Genomic DNA, 14,443 nt, shown 5'->3' on the forward strand with positions numbered 1-14,443 from the left:
TCTCCACACAACCTTCTCTTCTCCAGGCTCAACAGCCCCAACTCCCTCAGCCTGTGCTCACAGGGAGATGCTCCAGTGCTCTGAGCAGCTCTGTGGCCTCCTCTGCACTTGCTCCAACAGACCTTGCACTGCATTTGGTTGAACTCCATGAGGTTAAAGACATCAGCCAGGAATGACACAGTCACTGCCACCACAGCTATATGGACTGAGGGATGAATTATGGGACCACCTGAGGTGCTTCTCAGCCCTCTATGTCTGTAATTGAAAAGGTACAACCTAGGGAGATACCCAGATTGAACATTTGACACCTCAGAAGCTAAACCCAAACACCAGAAATGACACATTCCCAAATGATACTTGCAAGCTTACTTACAGTCAGAAACCTTCCAGTGATCAACACTGCTACAGAAAATATTGCTGTGTCTCATACTGGAACATATGTCATAAAGAAATGAACAATAAACCTTTAGAGGAGGAGAGTCAGGAGTAAGTCTCACCTCTGAAAGGATGTTGCTATTGTTCATCCTGTTTGTCAGACAGGATAATTTATAGCCCCTGGTACAAATTGCTGCTAGGATCTTTTGTGGAGAGAATTGCAACAGCAAAGAGGTGATATGAGAAAGAGCATTTGCCTGGGAAGCTACAAAACAATAAGGGATGTGTTTGCAGAGCAGCAGTTCCTTATGCCTTTAGATGCAAAATAAAAGCAGAACACACCAAGTCGTTGCAAATAAATACATAAATAAATAAAATACAAAAGTCTCAGCATGAAAAGCTTCATCATACTGTGAGGGTGGTGAGACACTGTCCCAGGTTGCCCAGGGAGGCTGTGGCTGCCCCAACCCTGGCAGTGTTCACAGCCAGGTTGGATGAGCCTTGAGCAACCTGCTCTGGTGGGAGGTGTCCCTGCCCAGGGCAGGGCTTGGGGCTGGAGCATCTCTGAGCTCCATTCCAACCCCTAAATTTCTATGATTCTATGAAAATAACTCAGGCAAATAAGACATTTACCATTTCTTATGCATTCAGCTCATTAATTAGCTAAATAATGCATGGAACGAGAACATGGACACTATGCAAACACAATTTGATCACTCCTGGTCACTGTTTTGGCCAATACAGCTACGAAGGAAGTGCATAGCTGCAGAACTTACGAGCAGGGCAGCTCTAGACAATCAGCCCTGTCTCTTCAAGGAGTGTTGCTATAGACACTGGGGGGTCTATATATGCATATATACACATATATAGGGGATGTGTGTCCTGCCAGGGCTGCAGGGAGAGGAGAGAGGGAATGGCCTTGAGCTGAGCCAGGGCAGAGTCAGATTGGATGTGAGGAGAAATGTTTTCCCTGTTGTGGTGTTCAGCACTGGGATATTGCCCAGGGAGGTGGTGCAGTCACCATCCCTGGAGGTGTTTCAGAGGTGTCTGATGTGGCACTGGAGGATCTGGGTTAGGGTTTGGGGGTTCCAGCAGTGACAGGTTCATGGTTGGACTCGATGATCTTAGAGGTCTCCTCCAGCCCTGATGATTCCATGATTCTGTAACATGCCTTGCTAGTGAGCTGGCACACAAGGATACCTGTAGCAGGTAACAAGTTCCACAGCTACACTGTCAATGCAATTCCTGCTCCACAGCTACAGGAGACGGGAAGAAGTATCGAAGGGGAAAGACTAACTCAGGGACACTCAGGGCATCAGTGACAGAGCTAAGAAGCCCTACAAGGGTAAAGAGCATGAAGAGCCAGTAAGAGTCTGTAAAATGAAAAGTGTCAACATACTGCATTCCTTCCCTTTCACGGGGTCAGGTAGTCCAGAGCACTCCACTGACGGATTCGGGACAGCCACTCTCCACCTGGAGCCACTGCTGTCGCACTCCGTGTACTCGAAGTGGTAATCTGTCTGCAAGCAATCACAAAGAGTTTCAGTTTCAGCATCACATTTGCATATTAAGCTCATTAGTCAAGACTGGGATTAGCAAACAGTTCTAATTAAAGCAGAAGGGAAGTGGCTGGTGTGGGACACACTGTGCAGCGATCGCTGTGTGTCAGCACAGGGCACGGTGGGTGCTGTGCAGCACCAATGCTGAGGCAGAAGGTGGGACTTGCAAAAGCACTTGAGAGACAGGACACAGATTCCACTAGAATCTTTGTCCCAGGCTCTTAGAGCAGGATTGATCCCAAATCTCTGTCTGTCACAGTATCTGAGCTACAGCAGCCAGTGAGGCTTCCACTTTGGTCAAGGGGGCAAGTCATACCCGAGGCATAAGTCATAGAATCATAGGATTTTAGGGGTTGGAATAGAGCTCAGAGATGATCCAGCCCCAAGCCCTGCCCTGGGCAGGGACACCTCCCACCAGAGCAGGTTGCTCAAGGCTCATCCAACCTGGCTGTGAACACTGCCAGGGTTGGGGCAGCCACAGCCTCCCTGGGCACCCTGGGACGGGGCAAGTCATACCCGAGGCATAAGTCATAGAATCATAGGATTTTAGGGGTTGGAATAGAGCTCAGAGATGATCCAGCCCCAAGCCCTGCCCTGGGCAGGGACACCTCCCACCAGAGCAGGTTGCTCAAGGCTCATCCAACCTGGCTGTGAACACTGCCAGGGTTGGGGCAGCCACAGCCTCCCTGGGCACCCTGGGACAGGGTCTCACCACAGTCACCCCATGGCAGACTGGATGTCTAAGATGGATGGGATGATTCCCCTTCTGTGCCTTTCCCTCTTCACTGATGTCAGAAGAAAGCCCCAAGAAAAAAAACCCAATCTATTCAATTGAATATGCAACACAGGAGTGAAGCAAACAAAAGGATATTGAAATGCTCCAAAACTCACTCAGATTCAGAACCTTTACCTGTTTCATACCAGGTCAAATACACTACAGAGAGCAGTTTGGTGTCAGCAATCCAGGTTGCTCTCCCTCTCAAAACACTCTTCAGTGTGTTTTCTATCTGACTCCAAACTCGACTTTATGTCTGAAAACAATTCCATGTTCCTCTGGTAATTGACTGTTTTGAAGACTTGAGATCAATTTTTGCCCTTGGTGACACACACAAAACTCCAAAAATCTCTGCCAGCCACCAATGCTGCGATCCTAGAATCATGGAACTATAAAATCATAAAATCACAGACTCCTAGAATGACAGAATGGATTGGGTTGGAAGGAACCTTAAGGATCATCTAGTTCCAACCCTCTGTCATGGGCAGGGACATCTTGCACCAGCCCAGGTTGCTCCAAACTCCATCCAACCTGGCCTGGAACACTCCCAGGGATGGAGCAGCCACAGTTTCTTTCAGCAACCTATGCCAATGTCTCACCACCCTCTCAGTGAGGAATTTCTTCCTAATATCCAATCTAAACCTTCTCTCCTCCTGTTAAAGCTATTCCCCAATGTCCTACCACTATAATCCCTGATGGAGTCCCTGCCCATCTTTCCTGGGCAGTGTGGCTGGAGGACTTGCCAGTGATGACTGAGGCAACAAAAGGTATTGAGTACCTCAGCCTTTTCCTTGTGATTTGCAGCCAGGTCTCTTGTTTCTCTTCTCAGGGGCATGTGCAGTTTCTTTCATCTTCCTTTGCTGCCCTATGTACCTAAAGAAACCCTTCTTGTTATTTTTCATGTCCCTAGGCAACTTTAGCTCCAACTGTGCCTTGGCTTTCCTCTACACTGTTCTATTCTAATATACTCTACCCTTGTATAGTTCTTCTCCTCTACACTACAGTTGTACCTAGAAACACTTCCTCAGGAACTGCAGTGACAGGACAAGGAGTAATGCATTCAAATAGAAAGAGGGAAAATCTAGGTTAGATATATGGAAGAAATTCTTTCCTGTTCTGGTGGTGAGACACTGGCACAGGTTGCCCAGGGAGGCTGTGGATGCCTCAACCCTGGAAGTGTTCCAGGCCAGGCTGGATGGGACTTTGAGCAAGTTATTCTGGAGGAAGGCATCCAGTTTCTCCATGAGGGGGTTTGGCATGAGACAATCTTTAAGGTCCTTTCCAGCCCAAAGCTCCTATGATTCTGTGCTACAAACACTGAGGGCTCAGCTGTATCCACCTCTGATAACCAGAGTACACCTGTGCAGCATCACAGCCAGGGCTGTAGCTCACAACTCCAGCTGCACCACTGGGCAGCTTTAAATCAAGAGTGGCTGAATGTTCCTGCATGGAGCTGTGGTTCAGCTCAATGATTCAGCATCTCAAACAGGTTTAGCAGCCACAGTGACATCCTCAGCACCCTGCAGAGCTCAGAGCCATCCCTACAGCTGGAAGTACACCCTGACTGCAGCACTGACACCTGATGTGTGCAGGGATGGGAAGTCACCCATTAACACTGGTTTACCCAGCTCAGGGCTTCTAATCTGCCTCAGGTATTTGAGCTTCCAAATATAGAAGGCTGACAGAGAAGCCTCCTCAGCACTGTGGGACACTTCCAACACCTTTGCTTCTCATGGGAAAATGACATTACACTGTGTTGGGATTTCTTCATAGAGTGGCTTGGGCTGTTTAAAGACCACCTAGTTCCAATCCCACTGAGGGAGAAATTTCTTCACCCACCTGTTCTCCGAAAGGAATTTGGTGGCAAATTCATTGCCAGATGTTATCTGTTGCCAGCTACTACTCTGCTCTGTTTTCAAAGTTTTCTCCCCACTATCATGTAGACAAACAGTATCTTTAAACTGGCCATGGGCCTGTTTTAATTCTAACTGTAATTCTGACTCTGTCTCATTAATTTTCTGCACTTGGCCTTAATCTTCTAAACATGTCCCTCCCCCAGTTCAGCTGTTATTTCCTATAGCACTTCCTATTTCATTGCTCATGATTCCTAGGCTTTGGCAAAACCAGTTTGAACTTCAGACCCAATGAGTAAGTTTCCATTGGAAAATGTCTCTCAGGAAAAAAAAACAAAACAACATTCTATGCAGGGTTAAGCTTGGGGGGAAAAAAAAAAAGCAATTTTCTAAATGGAAAATTGATGCCGTTCCAAGAAGCTGCTCAGGATCAATGTGGAGTCCTCAGCATTAAATTTCAACTGAAAGGTTAATAGTAACCTGGAAAATGCCACCAAAAATAGGCATGTGGATTTGCTTTACTCTCTGCTGAAGTTTGGTTTATTGTTCTTGGGGAATTAGTGACATCACATCTGCACCAGCATGCGAAGCTGTTGGAAGAAACTCTCTGACCTGCACAAACTCTCTTTGAAGGACTCTGTGTACTAAAGAGATGCCCTCGTGCATGCACATGACGTCAGAGATGGTGCAGTGCTCACAGCTCTGCCAGGGGGAGGGAAAAACCACACAACTCCTCCAGTGTCCTATGCCCATGCTCAAAAAGCATCAATATGGGACCAGTGGCCTGGGCCTGCCACCCTCACACACACATCCAGCAGGTATTTCCTGCCTCCCCGGGGGAGCTCCAGCAAGACATTCCCAGCAGACACTTGCAGAGCTCCAGCAGACGTTTCCTGGCTCCCTGAGAGCACCCAAACCTCCTGCCCTGAGGTCCTCCTCCAGCTCCCAGCCCTCCATGAGCTGGCTGAGGAATGCTCCTGCAAGGCATGTCCCACACAGTGTGTCCTCCTGCTCCACTGTTCCCCTTCTCACTCAATTCTTGCCTTGGCTTTAGGTGGCACCAAGTGCTCCTCCTTGCCCAGGTCCCCAGACCCACTGCATGTACTGCTAGATGTTTTCAGAGCTCTACATCTGAGCTAGTCATCTCATGGTCCTTTACAACAGTTCCATGATCTCTCATGGTCCTTTACAACAGTTCCATGTCCTTCTCAGGCTGAGGCCCCAGAGCTGTGTGCAGGATTCCAGGTGGGTCTCCCAGAGCAGAGCAGAGGGGCAGAATCCCCTCCCTTGCCCTGCTGCCCACACTCCTGTGGCTCAGCCCAGGCCTGGCTTGGTCTCTGGGCTGAGCTCACACTGCAGCTCATGGGCAGTTTCTCCCCCACCATCACCCCCAAGTCTCTCTCCTCATTGCTGCTCTCAATCCCTTCCCCCCCCAACCTGGAGCTGTGCCTGGGGTTGCCCTGGCCCAGGTGTAGGACCTTGCACTGCATTTGGTTGAACTCCATGAGGTTCGCATTGTTCCCCCTCTCCAGCCTGTCCAGCTCCCTCTGGATGTCCCATCCCTTCCCTCCAGCTGGGACTGCCCCTCACAGTCAACATCTGTTATGACACACAACAGCAAGAGTCTCTTGCAATTTAACATCCTGCTCTACTCTTGTTGTTTTCCAACCACAGACACCAAAGTGCCAAAAGAAGAGAGGAAAAAAAATCTATGCTACCTGCCCCAATATTACTAACCACAAATCTCTCAAGACATTTGTCCCTTATTCCTTCCCTGAACTTGGACTCCTTGTTCCACTCATACTTTTGCTTAACCAGATTAACTGCACACAATGCTATTAAAAGATACTGCTTGCCAAAAGGGGCAGCTGTAATCTTTACAGACCTCTGTGCTGTCTATATTTACATGTACAACAGGGATTAGCTGTGTATTTGTTTAAAATAAACCAACCCTCCTCACAAATAAAAGCCTCTTTGGGGAAAGGATGAATACAGGAGGAGATAAGAGGGGAATCCAACCTCCCTGAGCACTGCTGTGATCCCCCCCAGACTAATCACACTGCAAATGAGTCAACATTTTCTCTTGTCTGCAACACCAAGACGTGACATCCCAAGAGGCAGCAGACACAGAGACACTGCAGCCTCCCTGGGTGGCTGTTCCCCACGTCTGGTGTTCATGACTTTAGCTCAGGGACTACACTTTGAACACTTGGAGAGCTTTCAAGGGTTGCCTATCAACCACTTCAAAGTCAGGCTTTGAAAGAGGAGATGCAAGTTCCCATTCCTTATTAGTTTTGGGCTTCTAGCCCACCCTGCTCTTTTGCTGTGCTCATGATTTCTAATTAGATCCCAAATATCCCTGCTGTGCCTCTCTGCTCTTAGCACTCCCAGCCCAGGAGTGAGGAGCTGACCAGACCATCAGCAGAGCTCTATCACATCCCATACCAATCCCAGAGCTCCAGGCTGGGACAGAGTGGCTGGAGAGCACCAGGAGAAAGGGACCTGGGAGTGTGGAGAGACAGGAGCTGAACATGAGCCAGCAGTGTGCTCAGGGGGGCAAGAAGGCCAATGGCATCCTGGGCTGGAGCAGGAACAGTGTGGTCAGCAGGACCAGGAGGTGATTCTGCCCCTGGCTCGGCCCTGGCTCGGCCACACCTTGAGTGCTGTGCTCAGCTCTGGCCCCTCAGCTCAGGAGGGACATTGAGGGGCTGGAGCAGGTCCAGAGCAGAGCAACGAGGCTGGTGAAGGGACTGGAGCACAAGTGGCATGAGGAGAGGCTGAGGGAGCTGGGGGTGTTCAGCCTGGAGAAGAGGAGGCTCAGGGGAGACCTTCTCACCCTCTGCAACTCCCTGACAGGAGGTTGGAGTCAGGTGGGGGTTGGTCTCTTCTCCCAGGCAACCAGCAGCAGGACAAGAGGGTACAGACTCAAGCTCTGCCAGGGGAGGGTTAGGTTGGAGATTAGGAAGAGATTTTTTGCAGAGAGAGTGCTCAGGTATTGGAATGTGCTGCCCAGGGAGGTGGTGGATTCACCATCCCTGGAGGTTTTCAAGCTGAGACTGGATGTGGCACTTAGTGCCATGGGCTAGTGACCACAGTAGGGTTGGACTTGATGATCTTGGAGGTCTTTTCCAGCCTGGTTGATTCTATGATTCTATGACCATTCCTTCAGACCCAATCCCCAGCTCCACACTTCTCCCAAACATGAACATGATCCTCATCAATCACCTTTGAAATTACTCATATTAGTGATTTTCAGCTGAAAACTTGAGCCAGGCTTTCAATTATTCCGAAATCCCCAAATTCCTAACGACATTAATGTGTATTCTACCACGTTTCTCTTTCTGGACTCCGAATTCATTTGTGGCTTTCTTGGCAGTGAGAATCCCAACCCTAATTGCATTACTTAGAACTCACTCCTCGAGGCAGCTGCATATATTCAGAGCTTCTGCAAAATCAGGCTATTTGCATCTTGAGCCTAATTCAAGCACCAGGTTTCCAACAGCAGAAGCTGAAGTTGAAACATTGCCAAAGCCATCTGCAAATTAAAGGCGAACTGGAGAGGTTTTCCTGAATGAAAGCCAGAATTCAGCAAAAATATATCATCAATATTTGCAAGGAATCAGAGGAAATGACATTTTGGGTAAGTTTTATGTAACCTGTTTAAACATAATTACCAGGATTCTAACCCAAAGATGTTAAAATAAATGGCTAGTCCTAGGCTAGTGAGTGGAGTGTCTGCAGTGGACAGATCTCTGCAGAATGGTGCAGTCACCATCCCTGGAGGTGTTTCAGAGGTGTCTGATGTGGCACTGGAGGATCTGGGTTAGGGTTTGGGGGTTCCAGCAGTGACAGGTTCATGGTTGGACTGGCTGATCTCAGAGGTCTCCTCCAACCTTGGTGGTTCTATGGCTCAATGATAAAGATGAGCAAAGTTCAGAGTGTCATGAGCAGCTCCATCAGCACGAGGAGGACAGAGACAGCTCTGAGCAATGGGTAGAAGCAAACAGCTGGTAGAAAAGTGTCTGGATGAGTATTGTGTCCCAGTGGAAATGAGAAAGGCACTGAACTCTCATACCAACCAGGTATGACCAGGAGGTGCTTCCAGCACATCTCAGATGTTCAGAGAAGGACATATGAACCGTGTCTGTTTCTGCCTCCAGAGCTGCACAGCTTGTACACACACATTTCCACACGAGCACCTGAGCTTAGGTGGGACAAGTGGTTCCTGTTGTAGCTCTTCACCCAGCTGTGACATGCTGAGCTGCCACTGCAATTTCCAATGCATTGGTGCAGCCTCTGAACACCTTCTAGTCCGTGAGGCTCCCACCTCTCAGCTGAGCTTTCTGCAGAAGCTTGTCACAGAAACCACATGCTACACCTACCCAGGGCTTTACTGTAAGAGGCAGCAGTGGTAAAAGGGCATTCAGAAGCCATTTCATCCACCTTGTAGCCCCCCACACCTAACCCATTCCTGACAGAAATTGGCCTAACCTCTTAGAAACCCCCCAGTGATGGATATTGCACATCTTCACAGGGTAAAGCTCACAGTTATTGGCTAGATAAAATGATGCTAATGTGCACAGAGCATTCATTAGGCAGCTAATGAAGCAGTTAGCAGCAGCAAGGAAGCTGAGCACAAGAGCTAGGAGAAATATGTGGGGGTGAAGGGTTTGTTTGTTGAAAAGCACAGCCCAAAAGAACAACTTCAACATACAAACAGAGCCAGAGAGTATGTCTGGCACCAAGGTCTGGCTCTGCCCTTCCAAGAAACTATATTTACTCTGCTGTAAAATCACAGACTTAGTTAGGTTGGAAGGGACCACAAGGGCTATCTTGTCCCACCTCCTGCTCCAGCAGGGCCAGCCCAGAGCACATGGCTCAGGGTTGTGTCGTGTCCGGTCTGGAACACCTCAGTGAGGAGAATCCACCACCTCTCTGGGCAATCTGTTCAGTGCTCAGGGACTGCACAGCAAAGAAGTTCTTCCTGTGTTCAGGTGGAACTCCCTGGGCATCAGTTTGTGCTGTTCCCTCTTGTTGTATTGGTTTTCCCCACTGAGCAGAGTCTGATCCTCCTCTTGGCACCTCCTGTTCATGGACTTGAATCCATCCCTGAGGTTCCTCTCAGTGTCTCTTCTCGAGGCTGAACAGCCCCAACTCCCTCAGCCTTTGCTCATCCCTGAGGTGCTCCAGTCCCTTCAGCATCTTCCTTGCCCTGCCCTGGACCTACTTCAGGATCTCCATGCCCCTCTGTACATCTACTAAATATTTATTCTATGATTTGCTGACAACAGTTTGGTAAGGACAGTGCATTCCCCTGTAACATATCAGCTGCAAGAAACTCCAGAGCTCTGCTCTGAACAATGTCTCCTCTTGGCTCTCAGCCACCCTCACCCTGGCAGGAATCAGTGGAGATTTCCCCAGGCCTCACAGGGCACCAGCCAGGGTCAGAGATGGGCATCTCTCAGCAGAGCTGGTACACTTTCTCACTCTGACATCTCTTCAGCCTTTGCCAAATCCCTTTCAGCAACAATCCATGACTAGGAGAGTTTTTATTATCATTATCTTATTTTTCCTTTCAGGGACCATTTTCAGCCTGAAAAGGTCAGGTCAGCCAGCAGCCCTTTCACTGGGAGAAATCTATTTGTCTCTTAAATAGAACCTCACAAACCAGCTGTGTGCAGCCCTGGCCCAGCCATCTCTGAGAGTGCCTGGGATGATTTGCTTTTGCAACCTACAGAGACAAGTAGCCTTCAGTAAAACAGTGCCTCTTTCATCCAGGGCCTTCTCTGTTGCCCAGTGAAGTCAATAGAAGATATCCATTCACTTCAAAGGACAACAGGATGAGCCACAGTGAACCAGCTCAGGTACTCATCACCCTGGGTATTAAATAACACGTGGGCATTGCCATCCTTGCAAGCAAAGCTCTGGAGAAAGCAAAGACATTTCTACCTTCCAAGATCATCCCAATGAGTTTCATGGATGGAAACACCAAACACAGAATTCTATAGGATAGTACAAATGACCCTTGAAAAGATTCTTTTCAGCCAGACAAACTATGTGTAGAGGCATCTCCAGTGGTGACTTACTAAGTTCCTAAGTGCTACTGGGCAGTTTGCCTGCACCAGCCTAGGTTGTTCCTCTTCCCTTGCATCAGCACTATTGCTAAGAAGATTCTGATCCATCATAAAGTCATTTTTTCCCCCTAGTTTTCAGCAGAACAGCTCCCTGATCTGCTGTGTCAGCACTGCTGTGGACACAGCAAGGAGTGGCAATGGGTGGCCAAGGTGGAAAGATGGACTGAGGAACCAAAGCAAAGAACAGGACTGACCTAATAGTCACACAGACTTAGGCAGGGTTAAACTGATGGCAAAAGTGCTCCTTCATCCTGATGTCTCCTTTCCCAACTTTCACAGTGGTATTATTCAAGGAGTTTGGGTCTCTGAGGCACCAGAGAAGAGTTTAATGAATATGGAAATTAAAACAGTCTCTAGGGATATACATCTCCACAGCCACTCAACAGAATTTCCCAATGCATATTCTGGTTCTTAGCAACAAAGCCTTACAAATCTTCATCAAAGAGAGATTTTTTTAATGCCAATCAGACCATAAAAATTTGAGTTAGAGAATAAACTTTGTGCTTTAACTGCATCTTTGGTGAAACGCTGACTCTTCTTTTAATACTTCCCACCCCCACTTTGCATAAATCCACTCACAGCTAAGCTGTCAGCAAGAGATTCAGGCATGAGGATGCATGGTATCTTAAACCCTAGAATATCCTTTTCCTAAAGGAGAAGGTAGGATTTAAACCTCCCCACCCTGCTCCACTGCCCCTCATGGCTTGACTTGTTTGGAGATCTGGGAGTGAGGGTGAGACACATCACAGAGTCTACAGGGAAGTCAGAGAAGGACTCTGTGTTAGGAGCTGCAGGGACAGGACAAGGAGCACGAATTGAAGGAGGGGAAATATAATCTCAGGCAGAAGATTTCCCTGTTCTGGTGGTGAGACCCTGTCCCAGGGTGCCCAGGGAGGCTGTGGCTGCCCCAACCCTGGCAGTGTTCACAGCCAGGTTGGATGAGCCTTGAGCAACCTGCTCTGGTGGGAGGTGTCCCTGCCCAGGGCAGGGCTTGGGGCTGGATCATCTCTAAGCTCCATTCCAACCCCTAAAATCCTTTGATTCTATGACCAGGAAAAACATTTCAACCCAGCTCTCAGGTGGGCTCTGCTGCCAGGACTGGGTCGAGGAGTTCCACCTCACCCAAAAAGTTTTTATAATATCCATCCCCATATCTCCCACAATATCACCAAACCTCTTAGCTGAAAGTTAAAAAGTTAACTGCCTCAAGGGCACCACAACTTTCTCAGGTCACAAATAAATTTAAATCATGGTATTAAACTGCCTGGCATGTTTCCAACAGCAAGGAGAGAAGAGAAATGAGAGAGACATGTCCAATATCCAGCGATTCTGCTGGGAGGGAAATGTGCTAGACATGATCAATTAACTCATCGTAATGAAGAGCATTGCAACCTGCTATCAATCATTTTCATCCTGTGCTTGGTATCACATGGACTCCCAATGTCTGCACATGGCAGGAACCGGAGGGAATATTGCTCAGCAAGTCTTTCAATTGGCTTTTTTAACTACCAACCATGTGATTCTTTGTTAACAAGTTAGGGATGTGTTAACGATCTGATGACATTTCATTTATGACTCTCGCCTAGGTGAGGCCTCCGAGGTGCACTAAATACAAACAAATAAGAAAGCAGTCACCTCTGATGAGTGTGTGGGCACGTCCCCACCTGCCTGTGCATCTCCTTACTCACACAGCAGCTCACACGAGGATAATTCTGTCAGCATTTAACCCACAGGCTCTATCTCTGCTCAGCTGAGCAAATTTGGTGCAGCTCCTCTGTCTGCAGCAGAGCTGCACTGATTTACACCCACAGAGGCTTCGTGTTTAGCTCTTCACAGAATGACAAAAGGTTGTTACAGGTAACACACAGGTCTGGGTGAAATCTGAGGTGTGTCACCACTGCTCCATGAGACCTCCCAGACCTCAGCCCCTTCTTGGCTCTGCTCTCCAACCCTTCCAGCAGTGACAGCTAATTAGGTGCTGCAGGATTAGCTTTCATCTTCCACCTGTGTGCTGCTGGTGACTAATTGCATTCACAGAATGAATCAGTAAGCAATTCCAAGCATGCCACTAAATCCCAGCATGGACCAGCTTGAGGAGATGCTACATGGAGCCAAACAGGATGGGGCTGACCTCGCCAGGATGGCAAGGACAACAGAGCATCGATGCCTTGGGCTTTGTTTGAAAAAAATGATCTGAGGAAGAGCTCCTTTCATGGTGCAACATCTCAGTGCTGCTCCTCTGCAGGGTCCCATCCTGCTGGCTCAGGGTCATGGGTATGTCAAGGCAATGCCCACAGTGCTCTGAGGAAGGGCTGTAGTTCACTTCTGCCCTCTCTGCTTGCTAACACCCACTGAAACCTCGTGGCTAAATCCACGGCTGGATTTCCTCCTGGGATTCAACAAACCTTATCCCCTCTCTCCCAGCTGTTCTCATGCTGTGGTACATATCACTCAAGTGCTGGTGCTCTGGGAGGAAAAGTAACATTAAATATAGGCATTACAAGCAAAGCCATCTGTTCCTTCCTGTTAGTTACAAGTCTGTTCTCCTCACCCACTGCTCCTCCAGCCTCGTGCTCCCTCCTGCAGCCTCTGTCCCTCTGGCACCCCAACAAACATGCACACACACACAAACTTGCCTTCACTTAACCTCTACACAGGGATTCAGATCAGCCTCTCAAGGGACTGACAGTAGCAAGGGAAGAAGTATCTGAGCATCCAGCAGAGCTGGATGGAAAACACCGTGACAGACACTGAGAGGGAAAGACATTGTGGGGGCAAAGCAACTGCCCATTCACAGCTCCCTGAGGGCCTCAGTGTGTGCTTCACCTCAGCTCTGTGCAGACAAACCTGTGCCTCTGGTAAGGTCAAAATCAGAGCAAAAAACCAAGCAAAGCATGTGCTGCTCTGAATCAGATCTGTTGCCAGTAGACCACCCTAACCTGGCCTGAGACAAGAACAGGTCCTTGGAGAGCCAAGTGGGATAGAGGTGCCCTAGAACTACAGGAGGGACAACATTTGACTCAGGACAAAGCTTTCAGCCCTGCATGACAAACCAGGAGCAACCAAAGGCTCTTCCCTTTCCTTTGAGGACTGTGACCTAAACTTCCAGCTGAAACAGCTGCAGTAGTATTTCCCCACAAGCTCCACACAATCACTTTTCCCCTTTCATTATTCCCATTTCCTATTTCTACACAAAACTCCCACGGGAGAAGGTCACAAAAGATCTAGAGGGACATACTCTTCAGCAAGCAGAGCAGAAAAAAACAATTTACAACCCTTTTCCTAGGGCAAGGACAACCCTCTTCCCTCTCTTGTGACATCAGACAAGTTTTCCTAGCCTTGTGTCCTTGCCAAGCAGGATCAACCTCATCCTTCCAGCAAAGAGCAGATGTCAGACTCCCCATCTCATCCCTGTCCCCCAGGGTGGCTGTGTGGGGAGGTCAAGCTGTTTGGATCTGTCCCAGGCAGGAACAATAGCTCAGGAAAGCTGTTTGCTCCCTCAGTTCCTTTGCAGGTAGCATGGAGCAACAGAGCCAAAATGCAGCAAAGAGAAGTTGAATCAGTTGAGACTCAAAATAGAATACACTGACTGCCACGACAGAGCACAGAGCTGCATGGGCTTGACTGCATACAGAGCTGAAAGAGGTGTCAGGTTTGTTCCTGGGGCTGCAGGATCTGCACAGGACTCCCTCAGAGTCTATCAGCATTTTCCTTGCGTAAGGAAGGAAATAATCAGGTATTTATAGA

General features: G+C 48.5%; 1 protein-coding gene across 1 annotated transcript in view; it reads right to left on the reverse strand.

Annotated features, from left to right (window-relative positions):
• The window catches only part of KIAA1324L (KIAA1324-like ortholog), a gene marked incomplete at its 3' end in the record, with an annotated part of 27,160 nt that extends 25,268 nt beyond the window's left edge, over window positions 1-1,892 (reverse strand). Inside the window, exon 1 of the mRNA XM_009080987.1 lies at window positions 1,775-1,892. The remainder of the gene's footprint in view (window positions 1-1,774) is intronic.
• Between the last annotated feature and the right edge of the window lie 12,551 nt (window positions 1,893-14,443).

The sequence above is a fragment of the Acanthisitta chloris genome, unplaced genomic scaffold (assembly GCF_000695815.1).
Source record: "Acanthisitta chloris isolate BGI_N310 unplaced genomic scaffold, ASM69581v1 scaffold7920, whole genome shotgun sequence".
NCBI lineage: Eukaryota > Metazoa > Chordata > Aves > Passeriformes > Acanthisittidae > Acanthisitta > Acanthisitta chloris.